Here is an 18661-nt window from a genome sequence, read left to right as displayed (position 1 = left end):
CTCCCTCACACTTCAAATACAACCAACCACATCTTTATATATATATATATATATATATATATATATATATATATATATATATATATATATATATATATACATATAAAATCTTTTATAAGGTATGGAATCAAAAAGAGTATAATCAAATGCTGCGAAAAGAGATGATGAGGGCGAGGCTTGGGGAGGGAACGAGGAAGGAGGGTGTTCAGCGAGTGAGGTGAGGGGAGTGGGGAGAGTGGGGGGTGAAGGCTTACAACCAGGTCATCTGGTGGAGGGGAGTGATACCAGGTGGTAGGGACCAGTGGGTCAGCTGGGACACCAGGTACAAAGCCTGCCCAGGAAAGGCAACACGCTCTCCTAAGGATAGAAAAAAATACACAGTTTTGTAGCCGTCCAGCGGAAGGCAATGGTTACACATCATTAACATTCCCGGGTATTGATCTGCCTCCAGCCAGGTAACCACACCATTCCTGGACACAATCTCTCCACTACCTGACCTCTCGCCGTCAGGTCAGCTGACCCAGTACCAGAGGTGTTTACAAACATCACATCAGCCAAGGTAATTCTCGCTTAACCTAGATACAAAAAGCAAATTTTGAATCCTACTGTTACGTAAGCCAATGTTAATATTCTGAGCATTTACACTACAGTTCCCTGGACTCCACAGACCTTCCTGTGGTAGCTACTGTATTGGGCGACCAGCTGCCGTGTGCCTGGCTGCTGGGGTGGCCAGGTGGTGGGTCACACACTTGGTGGGGTGGCCAAGTGGTAGGCCACACAGCTACTACTGTGGACAGGTGGTGTCCGACACAGCTGGTTGGGTAGCCAGGTGGTGGGCCACACACCTGGTGGGGCGGCCAAGTGGTAGACCAAACAGCTGGTGATGCAGGTAAGTTTGATCAGCTGGTGACCGTAGCCAGGATGACGTTGCTCACACTGATCAATAGCCACCCACCCCCCACTCCACCCAAACGCTCTCAGGTAGTCCTCCCTAACCACGTGCTCTGCTCCCCCCATCCCTCACCAAGACCCTCCCGACGACCGTCACCAAGTAGTCCACCTCACCATCACTATCATGTGGCCGACCAACGTGATAAACCACTGCACCACTACTGCTAGTGAAGAACCCGGTCCCCTCCTACACCAGGCTAACTACATCACTCTTCAACACGCTGGTTGCCAGTCCTCATTACTCCCTCACCAGGCAACCTGGCCTGCCTCAGAGAGGTTGCTCCTGACCTGATCCCTTCCTGCCGTAGACCCCACCCACTTTCGCCACGGTAACTCCCAACCTGTCTCTCTCACCAAGCTGTCCACCGTCATGCTGACCCCCTCACCACACTACCTATCAACCAACCTCCCCCTCACCACACTACCTGCCAACCCTTTCCCCTCACCACACAAACTACCAACGCCGCCCCTCACCACACTACCTGTCAACCCTCCCCCTCACCACACAAACTACCAACTCTGCACTCACCACACTATCTGTCAACCCTCTCCCACTCCACACAAACTACCAACCCCGCCTCTCACCACACTACCTAGCAACCCTCTCCCTCTCTACACAAACTACCAACCCCGCCCCTTACCAACCAGTAACCAAGCCACCATAGCTCCACCCCGTTACTCACCACATCACTTCCTCTGGACCAAGACCCTCAGTAAAAACAGTCTCTTTTGTCTCGGCCGGAGAGCTTCGTCACGACCTGCAGGTGTCTACCTGTTATGCAGCATGTCTCGTAGATGCAGAGGGTCACGTGCTTCGCCCGATGCCGCACCCACTGCTACCATGCATACAACTGGCCAAAGAGCTTGCAGTCACCAGACTGTGTGTGGCAAGTCTTTGCTTTCAGTGAACACTTACTTCCACTGAGTTTTTCTGCTTGTCTCTGCTCCCTCATGCATAGCTTCCTCTCCGGCAGCGACTTCCCAGCACGTACAGCTGAACGGGAGCCTTTGCTCACCACAACTGCACCAATTTACCCACAACGGATCTCAACGTTTTCTATAACAGCTAGTCTATGAAGGGTGCTCGTCATGCAGTCTCTGGAATTCAAATAGTGGGTCTGGACAAGAATGACCCGAGCCGTTCACCAATGTCTACAAAGGTGAGGTTAAAACACGGCCGACCGGCTCGGCAACGCAAGGAATCCATACATTACGGTAATGATACACTCCATAGCCTCACACCAAACTCCTCACGTCACCTGTCTGGCCCCTTACCGGCAGCCAAACTGCGACCAGGTTTACCCTGAGGTACCACAACACGAACATAACTCCTGATAGCCTAGAGCAGACGTATACTCTAGTTATACATGCATCAATACCTAATGAACTATTATTATCTGAAATAATTATTTAAGCTAATCAAAATCTCTCACGCCAGGGTTAAAACGAAATGGCAGAGGTTCAGTATCCAAATCCTTCACACACTTTTTTACGTTCTACAAAGTCTATAACTGTAGACCCTTGTAAGGTACAGGAACATCTTTCCTTGGTTCAAGTATAAATACGCACAGGATTCTGTAGTCAATATAAATACTTCAGCTGGGATGAAATGCATACGAAACTCGAGAGAAAAGTATTCCGTTCGAACAGAGTCTACTGGATATCACAGTGGAACTGCTTGAAATGACATTTCCTGTATCAAATATTTATAAGAACACAAACTGCCGGTCAACAAGCATAACCCAGCCGTAAAGAAAAAGGATCCTACAAAGTAGGTAAACAGCATGAACCCAGGTCCCCTGTGGAGAGAAGTTAGGCTCGGGAGGTGCACATCAAACTGCGGTAAGACGACCCCAGGATTCAGTGTGGGCTAGGCTCCTGCTGCAGGAAGTTTCAACTCATTGCTATGCCACTAACTACAGCAAATGGGGCCTCGTGCCGGCAACCCCAATGGTTTACAATTTCTAAAATCTATAGACTTGAAAGATCATGACGACATATTTCTTTTAAAAGGGCCTATATTGGCATCCGATGAAGAGCAACGGTAAAAACCATTACAGTACAAGCAGCGCTCCAACAGCAAGCAATTTATATCATCGTTCGCTCATAGTCCCCGGCCATGAAAATGAAAGCTCGTCCTGTTTTAAGCCGAAAATGTATCACATCAATGACAGCTTCAGCACAAAAGTTCAGGTTCCAACACGAGTGCGACATACATATTACAAACTATACGAAATACTGTCATTACCACACGGGATATTATTCAATTTGTTCACTGCATGACCCATTCACCGAGAAAAGCATTAGAGCCAACCCCCTGAAAAACCTTCTTATGACCCAGCCATCACTCTGCCTGTCTTCCAGGACGCCCGGGTCTCCCGACTAGATTACTCGTATCACAAACCCACAATGAAGTGATGCCAACCGCACGGTATCATGTAACACCTTATAATGGAAAACCTACTCTAAACAGCTGGTAGATCGAGTCCTACGAGACGGCTAAACAAGTGCGAGGAAATCCAATATTGACGCAATATAGATCGAACTTTCGGACACAAGAAGCCTATGTTGGGTGGTGGTAATTGGCCTGTAGCCTGGATCATCAGGTACGGTCTGGAGGAAACTTGAAAGGTTTCTGTCAACAACCAATGGCGTCTGTGCTCGGGCCTCTCTAGTGACCAGTCAGCCAAAAGTGGTCATGGTATCTGACAGCGGTGCAGTGGTAGAGGGTGAAAGTTCTCGTGGGTCTGCATAAATGGGCAAGGTCTCCCCATGAACAAACGTTTGAGATAAATTGCGCACATAAATATACAAATTTTTCGAGGGTGTGCGCTTAGTGAAAGACTCGAGCTGTATCCATACTAGGTTATATATATATATATATATATATATATATATATATATATATATATATATATATATATATATATATATAAAGTAGTTAACAAAATGCTGCACTGTGCTCAACACAGCAAGAAAGCTACGATATGAATGTGGATGAAAGGATGAAGGTGAATACGGCGTGATGAATGTAAATACATTATGCTACGAGAGGCGTGAGGCATGATAATGGGCAAGAAGGACGAGCAAAGGGATGGGTTTTGGGATTTGAGAAAAAAAAATGACACGTGGCTTACAAGGAGTGGATACATGGAAGAGAATATGGAAAGCTTGCAAGCGGGATACATTCACTGTGAGCCTGAATGAGTGAAAAATACTGGGATATCTTCAACATGTATCTTATTCCATATTCTGTAATGTTTATCCTACAATCAAGAATATTCCAACTTCTGACTGACCATCTAGAATAATACAACTATCCAACCATCTTCGATACTTTACCTCATTAGAAATAAATCTAGTCAAAATGTAAACATTAACGGAGAGCTTTGGTTTCCAAAATAGGGCCAGAATACATAACCAACCGACAAGATTACCCAACCCCAGCGTCTGTTGGGCTTCGGATCTACTAATGTTCGCGAGCCAAAGCCATGCCCGAACGTTTGAGAGAATCCACACAGTTCTGCTGGTCACTTCAGTAAAGACAAAGGCGCATGTTCTATAAGTTACTCAAGTCTAATTCATGCTTCAGTAAAGTTGCAGTACAGGTATCACCTAATTTACGGACAAGTATATAAGCATAATAATTAAATCAATGCTACTACAAGCTTCCATAAAAATACAAAATCCAGTTCAATCACTGTTTATAATGTAATACACTCGGTATTAATGTAGAGCATCACTTCGAACATAAAGCGTAACGAGTGTTCTCGGCAGCGGTGGTGACACGGGCCGTGAGTGCTACCCGGCACGCCCCCTACTCAAGGCTACTCAGTAAATGTCATCCGAGCCAGCCAGCCTCACTGAGCCAGATGAACTCAAGTTTCGGGTTAGTCTGATGTAGGTTGTTCTATGGTTCTTTGTTGCCAAAAGTTACTATTTCTGTCGTCCTTCCCGGCGTATTTAGATACAAGTTTTGATATTTTCAAATATATTATCCCTTTTACAATTCTGTTATTTGATCAGCCTACATGGTATGGTTTGGTAAGACATCGCAGTCACTCGCCAAACGAATGTATAAATCTATGTAAATGAATTTAAGGCAATCTTCAGAGATTGTGCTGAAGGCCTCATGTTTTCAGTACATTACTAGACAGGCTAAATTTACATTCTTGTCGAAATACACAAAACCCAATAACTGAACCAAGCGCATTTCAGGCCGGAGACAAGCGGCCCTCCGAAGTAGACCATATTATTGATGGTATATTTCTATGATAAATACCGACAATGCGGGAGATTAAGTGAGGTTTCTATATATGATTCTAAAAATGTGTCATCTTTTACATTAACTGCCTGAATCTTCCCTGGACCACACGCCCCTCTTTTTTTTTTTCTCGAAAGTCATAAGACTCATATGGTATACTCCAAATCAGGCTCCATTACTCCCATTCTAATTTTTTAAACACTAAAGAACCATTGCAAAACATCACTCAATATCTAAAGGAATTAGTGTTGCAAAGCATGACAAAAACAGCGCTCGCCCAGCCTCCAGCGACGCATGCGCACTTACTGGAATTTAAATCATTCGCGGGCTGATGGCTGGTCAGTATCAAGGCTGTTCGGTCGACACAACGTATCAGTGATCATTGATCGTGATCAAGGAATCTCTAGTATACAGTGAAGCAGAGTTGTAACGCCTTGTATGGTCTTGGATAACTACTGTTATAAGTGGTAAACACTGCGATGTAATCGAAGCATCAGGTAAAAACAGTTTATTTAATAAGGCAACTGTCACTCGAAATGTTCTTTTCTCATGAGAGGTCCAACCCGTGTCTATGCAGTGGATACATGGTATCCTTAGCCTATTACTTGCGTACTGTGCGCTTTTTCATACATTTTTCCCTCAGTAAATGTTATGTATCCAACTTCCGTTATTCTGTAAACTGCCTTAATTACTATATCATCTAACCCAGCTTATAATGTGTACAAATTTAATCTGCATAAGTCCCATCAGCCCAGCACAAACCTTTAGTTCTACTGTCCAACCTGAACATTTATAAATGTCTGCCCATGTGAGTCAATACAAGGGGTCTTTTTTTAACAACTTTCCTACCTAACGATAAGGGTCTTGACTTTAATTTACGCTAACTTACTCACCTAAAGTTTATACTGGAATTCTCAACTTTTTCTACTTCAGAGCTGTTATACATAATGAATACATCACAGAGAAGAGACCGAAAACCAAGATAAACACCAGCACCAAAAACTCGATACTCTGTTCTGTTCCAATATCATTATCCCACAAATCGAAATTCGACAGAAACATTATAGTTCTTCTGGAAAACTTACATGCCTTTATCTTGGGATAAATGAACCGATAATCATATGAATACTGCTCTCTACTTTCACATTTTGACACAAAATAACGATAAAACGGTAATACAATAAGATTTACTTGTATTTATAATTTTTGTTGCTTTATGTTTGTAGTTTCAATACCGAAAGTACATTTTCCTTATACCAACTTACATTCACATATGACATAACTAAGGTTTGTATTGCGTATCTAACGTATTCCCAACATAGCATGTGGAGATTTAATAAAATGACTAAATTAAGTTTTCCTTGTTCCTTACAGCCGCGAAAATGCGTCAGGTATTCTTTGAATTATTTCGATTCATCCCCCAACAACCTCTCTCAAGATCGCTGCTAGGCATCTGCTGCGCGACAAAAACTTGTGAATGTCACCAGTGAGTGTCCTACATATCAGAGGAGTGTGCGTGGCAGAATCACATCGCTTTCGTTGAGATAAATGGCAGAAAATGTGGACCACAACGTGCTACAAGTTCAATGTTGGTTGTTTAAATTCCTTAAACGAAGACTTGAGAGCACCGCCATTCAAGTAACTTTTCCCTAACCTTTGTTGTCACAGCCCTCTCCCTGCCTACGTAGATGAGGTAAGAAATGTTCTCCTATTAGCTTGGTCAGGGTAGTTCTCGTTTGGTATTACATTTGTATGATATTCGTTACAATTAACCAGTTTATCAAGGGAAACTAGTTAAGACAGAAGTATAGAAGTAATGTACTTTATGAATGTGGAAATCAATATCCCCTCAAATTTCGCAGTCACATCAAATCAACAAACAAAGATTTATTCAAAAGCAAAATCATTTACATGGTAGCACTAAGGAAGTTAATTACCCTGGTAAAGCTGTTTTATATTATTATGTACCAGAAACCCCTTTCACCAGGCTCCTGCTGCTCTGAGGCTGCTCTACATCCATTAACTGAGAAATGATGGACTATTTCGAGTGACCTCCTCGACAAATTTGTACTCCTTTTCGTCCATTGATGATTCAATCCCGCGAAAAGTGACCGCTCGCGGTAACACAGAGTGCGGTAACGCCCCCTCCTCTATCATCAGTGTGTATATATATATATATATATATATATATATATATATATATATATATATATATATATATATATTGTGTGTGTGTGTGTGTGTTGACCTGTCACATATGTATGTCCTGGATACATGTGGTTCTGAGACAACCAAAGTAAATCCATATATATGGTTAGAGTCCACGAAGCTGTTAGTCCACCTCTGAAACTCAATTCGTTCAATATTAAACTATATCAGTTTTACCATCCACTTTAGCGTTAGTGTCTGCATTATCTTGCCCAAAACACAACATATGGGGTGGTAAAGTTAGCAAACTTTCACGCCTGAACTTTCCGGTTCCACTAAACGCTCAATAATTCAGAATCCAAGATATTTTTAGTTGCCACAATTCACCTAATCCTTTTCCACTGATGTCTTACATGATTTGGCGTGCTACGTAATTTACTCAAACTATCCAAGCCATTAATGAAATAACACAAGCAAAGTTCCTTCTCGTCATTCATATAAACTGATATACGGATCCGATCTGAATCATCAGTACCAAAAATTATTACCAAATTCGAGCCTATAAATGGAAGCTAAAGGAAAAATTACTTAATACAGGGCTGCCAACAGTGCCTTCCATTGTTCTCGGGACTACTACGCTTCTAAATATTATCCCCAATTTATTCTACCATTTGGTTGATATGTAGTCCTAACACACACTCCTGCTTAACCCTGCTCTTGGAATACAGTAATAGAAATTAGATGTCTGCTTCGTGTTCCCTTGCCGTTCACAGTAAGGGGTTCACCCTCCCCCCAGTACCAGACTGGAATTACCAGTAATCAACAAGTGATCTACAAATCCACTGTCGCTGGCAGTCATTGAAGACGAACCAAATGAAAGTGTAAAGTAGTCTGTAACATTATATATCAATATTCTCTCTGGATTACCAAGTAATGACCAACCATGTCTCGTGACTAACCTTTCCAGCTCTCCAGGCTGTGGGAGGACCCGCATGGGCCGTGTGAAGTGGGTTGGGACACCGACGTTCCCTTAGCAGGTATTCCACGGGATTCCCAGGCTTTCTCACTCAATAACGCACTTTATCTCGCGATGGATACACACTCCAGAGATTAGTTCTGCCAGACTCTACACGTATGTGGATAGATCAACTGAAATCAATGAAGTTTCACACTAGTAGTCAGTAACTAGACAGCAGCAGGGTCACAGCTTAGTCCCTTCACTGTGCCTCAACTGAAGTCGCCGCGCAAATCCACCGGCCAGGTGGCGCCTTCCTTCTGCGGGACCAACTAGGGAATATTCAGCCAGTATTCTCCCCATTATTTTTCGAGTTTCATTTACGCCGATTTTTCATTTTATCTATTCATAGTGATACTTATACTTGTCCCATGAATTTCAAAGTTTGAGCCTCTTTCATCGTTGAAAGGACACTTCGCTAGAATATATATTTCTGGGCAACACTTGGAAAAATGTCGTACTGTGGGTGGTTCACTAGTAAGTACGTTCAAAATTGAAATTTTCAAAGTAAAAATAAAACTTCACATACACCTACATTGTTGATTTGGCACTCTCATATTTGCGGAAGAAAAACATGTGACAAAAGGTAAGTAACAAATGTTTTGTTGATGTAACCGATTTATATAACGTTAATTTGTCTTCTTCAAAGGTCACTACATCTCAAGCTTTGGATAATGTCATCGATTTCATTGACCGGTATAGCGAACTGTTTCATGCGATGCTTAATTTGATATAATAGTCTTGTGGTCTTCCTTAATAATAGTGCCTTTCACATCAAGGATGTACTTAAAGCCTCTCTTCTAAGTCACCATCTTCTAATGCCGATAATGCATGACGTCAAATCATACTAATTCTAAAATTGGACAGCACCAAGATTAGGATGTAGGGTAATAGCTCCGAGTGAAAGGGAGGAATCTACCCACAGGACCACGTCGTACCCCAGCTAGTCTTGAGACCTGGTAGGGTGGTAGGGTACTGGCCGGTTGGCCTGGCCTTAGGGTATACTCGGGGAATAAATTCCTGGCAAGGCAACATTTCATCAAGTGACTAGCACTGGGGTAAGGGGTTCAGGCTGGTTTGCATACAAAGCCAGTTCAAAGAACTATCTCTTTCGTGTTGTCTGTGGCTCATATATACATAGAGAGCCAATCACAATGCCTATTCCTGGATCACTCAGTGTTCCTGGTGACCGCCAACTGAATTTGACCCTAAAATCATAGTGTATTCCAGAAATGGAAAGCCGTAAACTAGCTCGGTCAGTGTTAAGTGATACAGTCCTCGACTGCGCAAGTCGTGGTAGGGTGGGATGTTTTGGTTATGTGGTCATCGACCTATGAAGGTCCTCCATTAGGCCTGCAATCACCGATATCGTTCGAACCATTACATTCTCCAAAGTAAATGCACCTCAGAATGTCGAACTGTGTGTGTAAGAAAAAATACGTATAAAACATAACAATATATTCTTATTCAAGTAATGGATATGATTTAAGAATCATATACCTAATAACTAGGGATGAAAGTGCGTTTCATTTGGCATTAAAAAAAAAGGCAAGAACATGCCCTCTTAAAGCCCCAAAGCATCAGTAAAGGTGGAAAGTACACCATCCCTGTTAACCGAAGTCTGCAACAAGGATGTTCAGTATTCACAGGTCTCCATCAGACCTTCTCCTCGACCCAACCTAACGGTCACAGATTAGCGAATATTGTTAAAGGAAACAACTGGACATATGCCCTACAAACTGAACGGTACACGGTATCCACTTTTCTGCACATACCAGATAAATCTTTCTGAAATGTTGTAAGACTATATCATGAATCAACTTTGTGGCATTATCATCATCTGCCGACTAAGGTCTGACAAGACCGTCTGTGACATCTATAATCCTTTTACGCTACCGACCAGAGGACGAGCACGAACTGCACATTAAACTAATTGATAGCGGCACAAATCAATCAGTCAACAATAGCCAGGTGTCGAATGCAGTGCGGTACATCTCCCAGGTAGTCTTTGACCTGAGTGTCAACCTAGAAACCAAAACATCTCTTTGCCATGTCCCTTTTTTCCATGTCCTGTCAGAAGGATCCGTCATCTTCCATCCTTTTGTACCGATCGGGAGGGTCGTCCCATCGCCCACATGCACCTCTCGCAAGGATATTTGGGTATCCCGGATCTGTGTGGGAGTTCCGTGAGCGTGGAGGATACGTAGAAGTCTACACCATCTTTCTCTGAACCAGTTTACGCCATGTCATCCGCAGGTTCATAGCCCGATATCCCCCACACGCAAGGAGATCAAATCAAAAGGAAGATTATATTTCCCATACAGCAACACTGCGTCATCCGTGGTTATGGTACATTCTCCACCACAACTGAACAGACCGGTCAACTGGAGACCTTCCATAAAGCTTTTGCACTGTTCCCTACAGAACTTCCAGCCCCTGCACTGCAGATCCCGATAAGCTTCTGTACCTTCGGAAAGAGCTGTCCAGCTCAATTTCTATCCAATTCCGTTTTGTTTCCTCCACACACACACACACACACACACACACACACACACACACACACTGGATGCTGAAACAGAGATGTTCCAGCTTCGTGGATTGTCGTCTCCATTGTCCACCACAACGACTGTGAAGAAACGGTCTCTGAAATGTGGAGGGAAGACGTCATTCTTCATCTCAAAAGGTTGACATGGAAATATTCAGTACACGATTATATGGTATGGACAGTCTCATGATGAACGCTGTCCACATCAATCTCATATGATCTTTCTACAGCAGAAACATATTGGTTGCTAACGCGTAACACACCACAGCTTCGCTCATGGATCGCCATATCAGGACAGTAAGTGAGGACACTTAGTTCTTCAGCTTAGAGTTAACAATCCCCGTAAGTTCACTCCCCATTCCTTGTCAGTCTCTCGCTGTTCAGTACGTCACCGGGAATTATGGTGTCACAAGAATATCTGTGATGTGATGTGATGCTGTGGTTTAAAGTACTGACGTAATTGGTCAGATGACTTTTGTGCCACGTACAGAGAGACCAAGGACTTGATATTGTCCTTGGCTTCTTGTGTCATCAAGTCACCAGTACTCAATTTTGCGAGCTGAGGCTTTAACAATAATTTTGCAGCTTGAAGATCAAACTTTCTGATATGGTCATCAAGCTCAAACGTTCGTGCAAAAGATGGATCTCTCTCTCTCTCTCTCTCTCTCTCTCTCTCTCTCTCTCTCTCTCTCTCTCTCTCTCTCTCTCTCTCTCTCTCTCTCTCTCTCTCTCTCTCTCTCTATCTATCTATCTATCTATCTATCTGTCTTTCTATCTATCTCGAGCGCAATTCTTGAAAGTGTCGCCAGGATCTGGACCCGTTCATTTTTTCTTCTCTGCTTACGTTAAGCTGCAGCAGCGTGGATGAGCCTCGATACCTTGCCTTGTGCTGCCTAGGTGTTGCCTCTATGCCATCCTCCTCGTCCAGTCCTGTAACATCTATACTGTGTTCGACACGCACTCAGTCTTCGTGAGACCTGTCTGAATTCGTCAGCAATGGCTTTGTAAGCTTCGAGAAGGATAGTTTTGGGACAGTTCCACATTCTCTGGGTACAGATCTAACTTTTGTGGGGATATAGTTTCATTTTCTCTGGGGATTATCCCACCTGCCCAGCGCCACCCGGCAGAATCAGTACTGAAAGTACAGACCAGATGGTTCTGGTGTGCAGTGTTGGTGTGGGAGACGTAATATTACGTCTGTTGAGTCTAGCTGCTGAGGTGGTGAGATGGGAGTCTGGTTGTGTAGGCTGAGAACAGTGAAAGAATACAGTTGGTTTACGAGTAGTTCACCTTGAGGATCTTGGGTGTGAGTGTTGAGCCAAGCAGGATGGTAGACGATGAAATCTCCACATAGATGGGCGGTGGAGTGGATGCGTGGATTAGCTTACGTACTGGATGGAGGTACATCTGGGAGAGCAGGGGGTAACGGGAGATATATTGCTGTTGGTGATGTCGTAGCAAGTGTTGTCTGGTTTGATTTTCACAGACAACAGTTCAAAACTGTTGTCAGTGTTTGTGGTTTATGTGTGTCCGCTGAATGTCATCTGTGGATGGGATGTTGGTGATATTGACGTGTTGTAAGTCTTCCTTCCAATTTGCTGTTTTTCTTGTCTGTGGGATTCCTAGATACTCAAGCCAGGAAAGGTGGATCTGAGTATATTCATTCATATATAATTACTCCAGAACAAATTCTTATGCGAGATATAGCGTTACCCAGGACCTCTTTCTAAAGGTTGTTGCATCCATTGCTGCGCTGCTTCCAGTAGCAAGGAAATGTAGACTCCCTTGGATTGAATTCTTTGAGGAGGCTGTACTCCCAATCATACAATTTCGACAAAAGTAATCTCTCGCGCGGTGTAACTTCTAACAGGTGGGGCCCGGTATCACACACACACACACACACACACAACACACACACAACACACACACACACACACATATATATATATATATATATATATATATATATATATATATATATATATATCGAACACGGATGGGCCCTCACGTTACTCATGGTCAGCAACGCTGAGCACTACATTATTATTATTATTATTATTATTATTATTATTATTATTATTATTATTATTATGATTATTATTATCATTATTCGTATTATCATTATTGTTAATTTTGTACGATCGTGATCCCGTCCGTGATCCCATGATGTTGTTACGCAAACATCTTTGACCATCCGCGCGGAAGGTTATATCACTGACACAGAGACTGACTCAAGGTTTGCCTTTTTAATCATTCTTTCAGTATTGCGTAATGATCACATACAAGCCCACCATCACCACAAGCTTGGGATGGAAATCTTTACACGTCTAAGGTTTATTTCATCCAATCAAGCAAGCAGCATGCGCAGTCAAGGGCCTATATTAAATCAGCTATTCCCAGTAGTCGCCTTGATACAGCTAAGTTTATTGTCCAGTATGGCTGGGATTCTACCACCTCACACAATGTATGAAACTCATATATTACAAAACAAATGTGTTATGCAACTCTTTTTTTTTTTTTTATCTATAAAGCAAGTAGTACCGTCATCCAGCTACGGCAAGGGGCTGGGAGTGGTTGTGGAGTGAAGGCTAGGCTAATGTTGCCACCTGCAGGAACCATCATGACAAAAGCTAAACGCTCTTTAATTCTGAGATTTATCGACATTATTTCCTACACCTTTATCGTAAGTCAGCATTTATTACCTTTATAATGGTTAGTGATGGTACGTTGTAAGCACGGAACTCCATTACATGGTTGAATGTGCGGTGTTCCAAGAGTGCGCTTGGAAATGTCATGACCCACTTTACATAGTATGAGGACTGGGGGGAACAAAGTCATTAATATATATATGTATATATATATATATATATATATATATATATATATATATATATATATATATATATACCTCATTTGGTAGTGAAACTGTCTTGACGGAAATGATATTCAAAACGATTTACCTCTGCGTCCCTGACTCCTCAGCCTCGTCTGACCTGCGTGTAACGGGATTATGGCTGACTTAACTAACGGAGAAAACGAAACAAATGAATATATTATTACTCTTCCAGCAGCCCACATGTATGTAGGTTTGGGTACCCTAGACTGCATCATCACCAAATGCGCCCCTACACATTTACACCACCCTTAGACACGTATCTTTTTATTGACCAGCCCGGAGAGAGTAGGATGAACACCTAGGTTGGATGACGGTCGCTCCCAGGATTCGAAACCATGCAGTTTGAGAGCTTGTGGTTTAGAATAACGACCTGAATAACTTCAGTTAACATTGCCATCAATCCTACCTGAACTAAATGATGTAAATGCTTATCTTACGTTTTAGAGAATAATCTCAAGTGCAGGCTTTGCAACTAGTTATAAAAGAATAGAAATCGCCTTGATTAAGCCACCACTCCCTGGTGTAATAGCTGAGCATTAGCTCCAGAGTCGCAAGACCGTGAACCGTTACCCCGCATCTCGCCCTCACTTCCCGCGCTTAGTGCCGCCATGACCCTCCAGAGCCCACCAGGACCTGGTGCAACTCACTGTAACCAACCAGGACCTAATGGAACTTTCTGTAACTCATCAAGACCCTCTTGAGCTCCCCAAGACCCGATGGAAACTCCTCTGCAACCCACCAGGGATTACCAGGACCTGCTGAAATTCATTTGTTATCCACCTGGACAGCTTACCAGGAACACATTATAACATACCAGGATCTAATCCACTTAACCCACTTACATGTTCCGGGACCTGTTGCAATTCACAGGAACCCACCACAGGAGCATCCAGAGCTGGCCAGGACCTGGTGAAAGTGTACCCATGAAGACCCTCTGCACTTGACATAACTCATAATAACCCATCGGTGATCAGCGTAATCACCCAAACCAATCAGGACCCATACAAAACTAGAAAACTTGGTCAAGTCAGTTGGAAGCAAAGACCCTATAGTTATAGGATCTTTGGTTAAAAGTCACCCGAACCTATGCGACACCGGATCAGCCTCTAAATCTTAGCAAGCCTTAATGAATTTTAATAAGGAACATTAGTAAGATTCTTCAGCACTTACCACCAGTTCGACAAAATGCATTACGACCCTATGAAGACCTGCAAGACTCACTGGAGCTAGCTATGGTCAACTACAACCCAACAAGAACCACTAACTGACCCATACCAAGACTCAGGTTGATTAGCCGATTGGTTACTTGGTCTTTAGGCCTATCGACTGCCAAGGTCATAAAGGCCGTCATCGTTTCAAACACTGATTAAACAGTCCCTTTACAGGAGTTCAGGATAATTCTAAAACTATACAAACTCTAGTGGCATAGACGTCCTTTGCACAACAGGACACACCGGTGAAGGCCCCTCCATCTGTACACCTTGAGGTGACTCGTGTGGTGGTGTCTGGCACTATTTCCGTGACGTCATCCTAAGTTGGGAGGAGCTTGTGGGGACATGGCGCCGCCCACCCTTAGGGTAAAGTAGAGGTGTGCGGGTTAGGTCCTACTGTCGTGAGGATTATGGCATAACATCTCATGAATTGTTCGGATGAATATTTCCGACACGAATATTACTCAGTCTTCGGCTGTTGACTAAAGTTACATTTATGAAATAGGTTAAGAGGACTTTCAGGACGGGAGTCCTTTTGACTTATAATTGCCATAGAAATTAACATGCACCTGTGACCCATATTCAAATTCCAGTTACTTTGCATTTATGCTCATTAACGTTTACGTGAATATCCTGGAAATCCGTCCAGGACTTAAATGATCTCAGTTTCAGGTATCTGCCTTAAGACAATACTTAGCGTCACTCAAATATAGATAGACCCAAAAGTTAAGCCAACTACAGTAGGCTATATCCTGTTTTGCAGAATCAATAAGCTGTCAGAATACAAGGTTGTCACAGTAGAGATCTTGCATGTAAATCACGGTGCACTGGGTGGGAAGTGGATTGGAGGAATGGGCAGGGGATCGGGAGAAAGGGGATAGAAAAAGGAGGGTGGATGGAGGTCAGGTCTTGGGGTGTTCACAGCTGGTGAGGAGCACCCCCACCCCCCACCCAACGTACCTAGGGGTCTGGTGAATGAAGTGTCATCAGTTGCATCGTTTTGATAACTTCGTTCCATTATTCTTCTTCGCATTAATCACTGGTGTTTGAAATACGCCCTTGTTACAAATGTATTTTTACCAATTAACAGGAAATGTTAATGTTTTGGCGAATTTGTTTACTGATATACGGAAGCATATTTCGAGAATTTCTGTATAAATGACGATTTGTTTGGTTAATAAATGAGCGATATATATATATATATATATATATATATATATATATATATATATTTTTTTTTTTTCCTTGTCGCTGTCTCCCGCGTTTGCGAGGTAGCGCAAGGAAACAGACGAAAGAAATGGCCTAAACCACCCCCATACACATGTATATACATACGTCCACACACGCAAATATACATACCTACACAGCTTTCCATGGTTTACCCCAGACGCTTCACATGCCCTGATTCAATCCACTGACAGCACGTCAACCCCGGTATAACACATCGATCCAATTCACTCTATTCCTTGCCCTCCTTTCACCCTCCTGCATGTTCAGGCCCCGATCACACAAAATCTTTTTCACTCCATCTTTCCACCTCCAATTTGGTCTCCCACTTCTCCTCGTTCCCTCCACCTCCGACACATATATCCTCTTGGTCAATCTTTCCTCACTCATTCTCTCCATGTGCCCAAACCATTTCAAAACACCCTCTTCTGCTCTCTCAACCACGCTCTTTTTATTTCCACACATCTCTCTTACCCTTACGTTACTTACTCGATCAAACCACCTCACACCACACATTGTCCTCAAACATCTCATTTCCAGCACATCCATCCTCCTGCGCACAACTCTATCCATAGCCCACGCCTCGCAACCATACAACATTGTTGGAACCACTATTCCTTCAAACATACCCATTTTTGCTTTCCGAGATAATGTTCTCGACTTCCACACATTCTTCAAGGCTCCCAGGATTTTCGCCCCCTCCCCCACCCTATGATCCACTTCCGCTTCCATGGTTCCATCCGCTGCCAGATCCACTCCCAGATATCTAAAACACTTTACTTCCTCCAGTTTTTCTCCACTCAAACTTACCTCCCAATTGACTTGACCCTCAACCCTACTGTACCTAATTACCTTGCCCTTATTCACATTTACTCTTAACTTTCTTCTTTCACACACTTTACCAAACTCAGTCACCAGCCTCTGCAGTTTCTCACATGAATCAGCCACCAGCGCTGTATCATCAGCGAACAACAACTGACTTCCCAAGCTCTTTCATCCCCAACAGACTTTATACTTGCCCCTCTTTCCAAAACTCTTGCATTCACCTCCCTAAGAACCCCATCCATAAACAAATTAAACAACCATGGAGACATCACACACCCCTGCCGCATATATATATATATATATATATATATATATATATATATATATATATATATATATATATATATATATATACACACACTTGATCGTCGTTTCCCGCGTCGGCGAGGAAGCGCCAGGAAATACGAAGAAAGACTCATCCACTCGTATACACATATACACGCATATATACATATTAACATACACACGTACGTACGAATTCATACTTGCTCGCCTTTATCCATTCCCGACGCAACAGTAGCAAGATCCATACCATTCAAAGCTGGAATACCATGAAAACAGTAATTTATCAATATGAATTAAGCGTGAAGGTTGGTTGGTGTGTGGCTATGGTGGTGAAAATCCTGGAGTGAGTCTCCCCCTTTCCTCTGGGGTAACCGACCTTAACGGTCTGATGCAAGTTGTGTCCTCACTCATGCCCTCCTGGTGACCTTCTTGTATTGTAATTTTTCTGTTTGCTGGTTATTGGTCCGGGGCACTTTATATATACCGCCCAGGCAGAAGTGTGGCGGGGATGACGTCACCACCACACCTGCCGTGTGACTCACCAGTGTGTGATGGGGGCCACCCGCCGCTTCTGGTCAAGGAGCACCAGTCCCACCACACCTGCAGCATGTCAATAATGAATACTGATATATATATATATATATATATATATATATATATATATATATATATATATATATATATATATATATTCTTTTTCTTTTATACTATTCGCCATTTCCCGCATTAGCGAGGTAGCGTTAAGAACAGAGGACTGGGCCTTTGAGGGAATATCCTCACCTGGCACCCTTCTCTGTTCCTTCTTTTGGATATATATATATATATATATATATATATATATATATATATATATATATATATATATATATATATATATATATATTCTTTAGAATCAGTTTGTTAGGATGGGTAGTCCACTGGATCCATCGGAGCTGACATACTCCTTCAAGCGGTACCGGTACACTACACCTCTACTACTCACACTCTGTTCAGCTCTTCTAGGTGCATTGACTGTACTGTGTTTTTAGGTCATGATTATGTCAGTGTTGTCAGTGGTATATAGGTAACTGAGGATGGCAAAAGAAAAAACATACCCTCCCTCTGAGAACCTGTACAGATCACGGTTCATGACAGGGTCATGGAGTGACAAAACTCCTGACCTAATTTTGTCTTTGCAATGCCTCCTGAGAGTGATTTTTTGATAGATGATTCGACGACTGCTGACAAGTTATTGTAATTCTGGCATCTCGTTAATGAAGACTTGTGTTTCATTGGTTGAAATAAAATTGCAAAG

The 18661-nt window shown here is 42.8% G+C and overlaps 1 protein-coding gene across 17 annotated transcripts in view; it reads right to left on the bottom strand.

The window, feature by feature from the left end:
* Positions 1-8596, bottom strand: part of kst (spectrin beta chain, non-erythrocytic 5 kst) — a 281464-nt gene extending 272868 nt beyond the window's left edge. For all 17 annotated transcript variants that reach the window (XR_011716398.1, XM_071691174.1, XM_071691185.1 and 14 more), the window contains exon 1: positions 8323-8596. The gene's annotated coding sequence lies outside the window, so the exon portion shown is untranslated. The remainder of the gene's footprint in view (positions 1-8322) is intronic.
* Positions 8597-18661: the final 10065 nt, after the last annotated feature.

Source organism: Panulirus ornatus, chromosome 50, assembly GCF_036320965.1.
Source record: "Panulirus ornatus isolate Po-2019 chromosome 50, ASM3632096v1, whole genome shotgun sequence".
Classification (NCBI taxonomy): domain Eukaryota; kingdom Metazoa; phylum Arthropoda; class Malacostraca; order Decapoda; family Palinuridae; genus Panulirus; species Panulirus ornatus.
The sequence above is the reverse complement of the archived record's forward strand: the minus strand, read 5'-3'. Positions and strand labels throughout refer to the sequence as shown.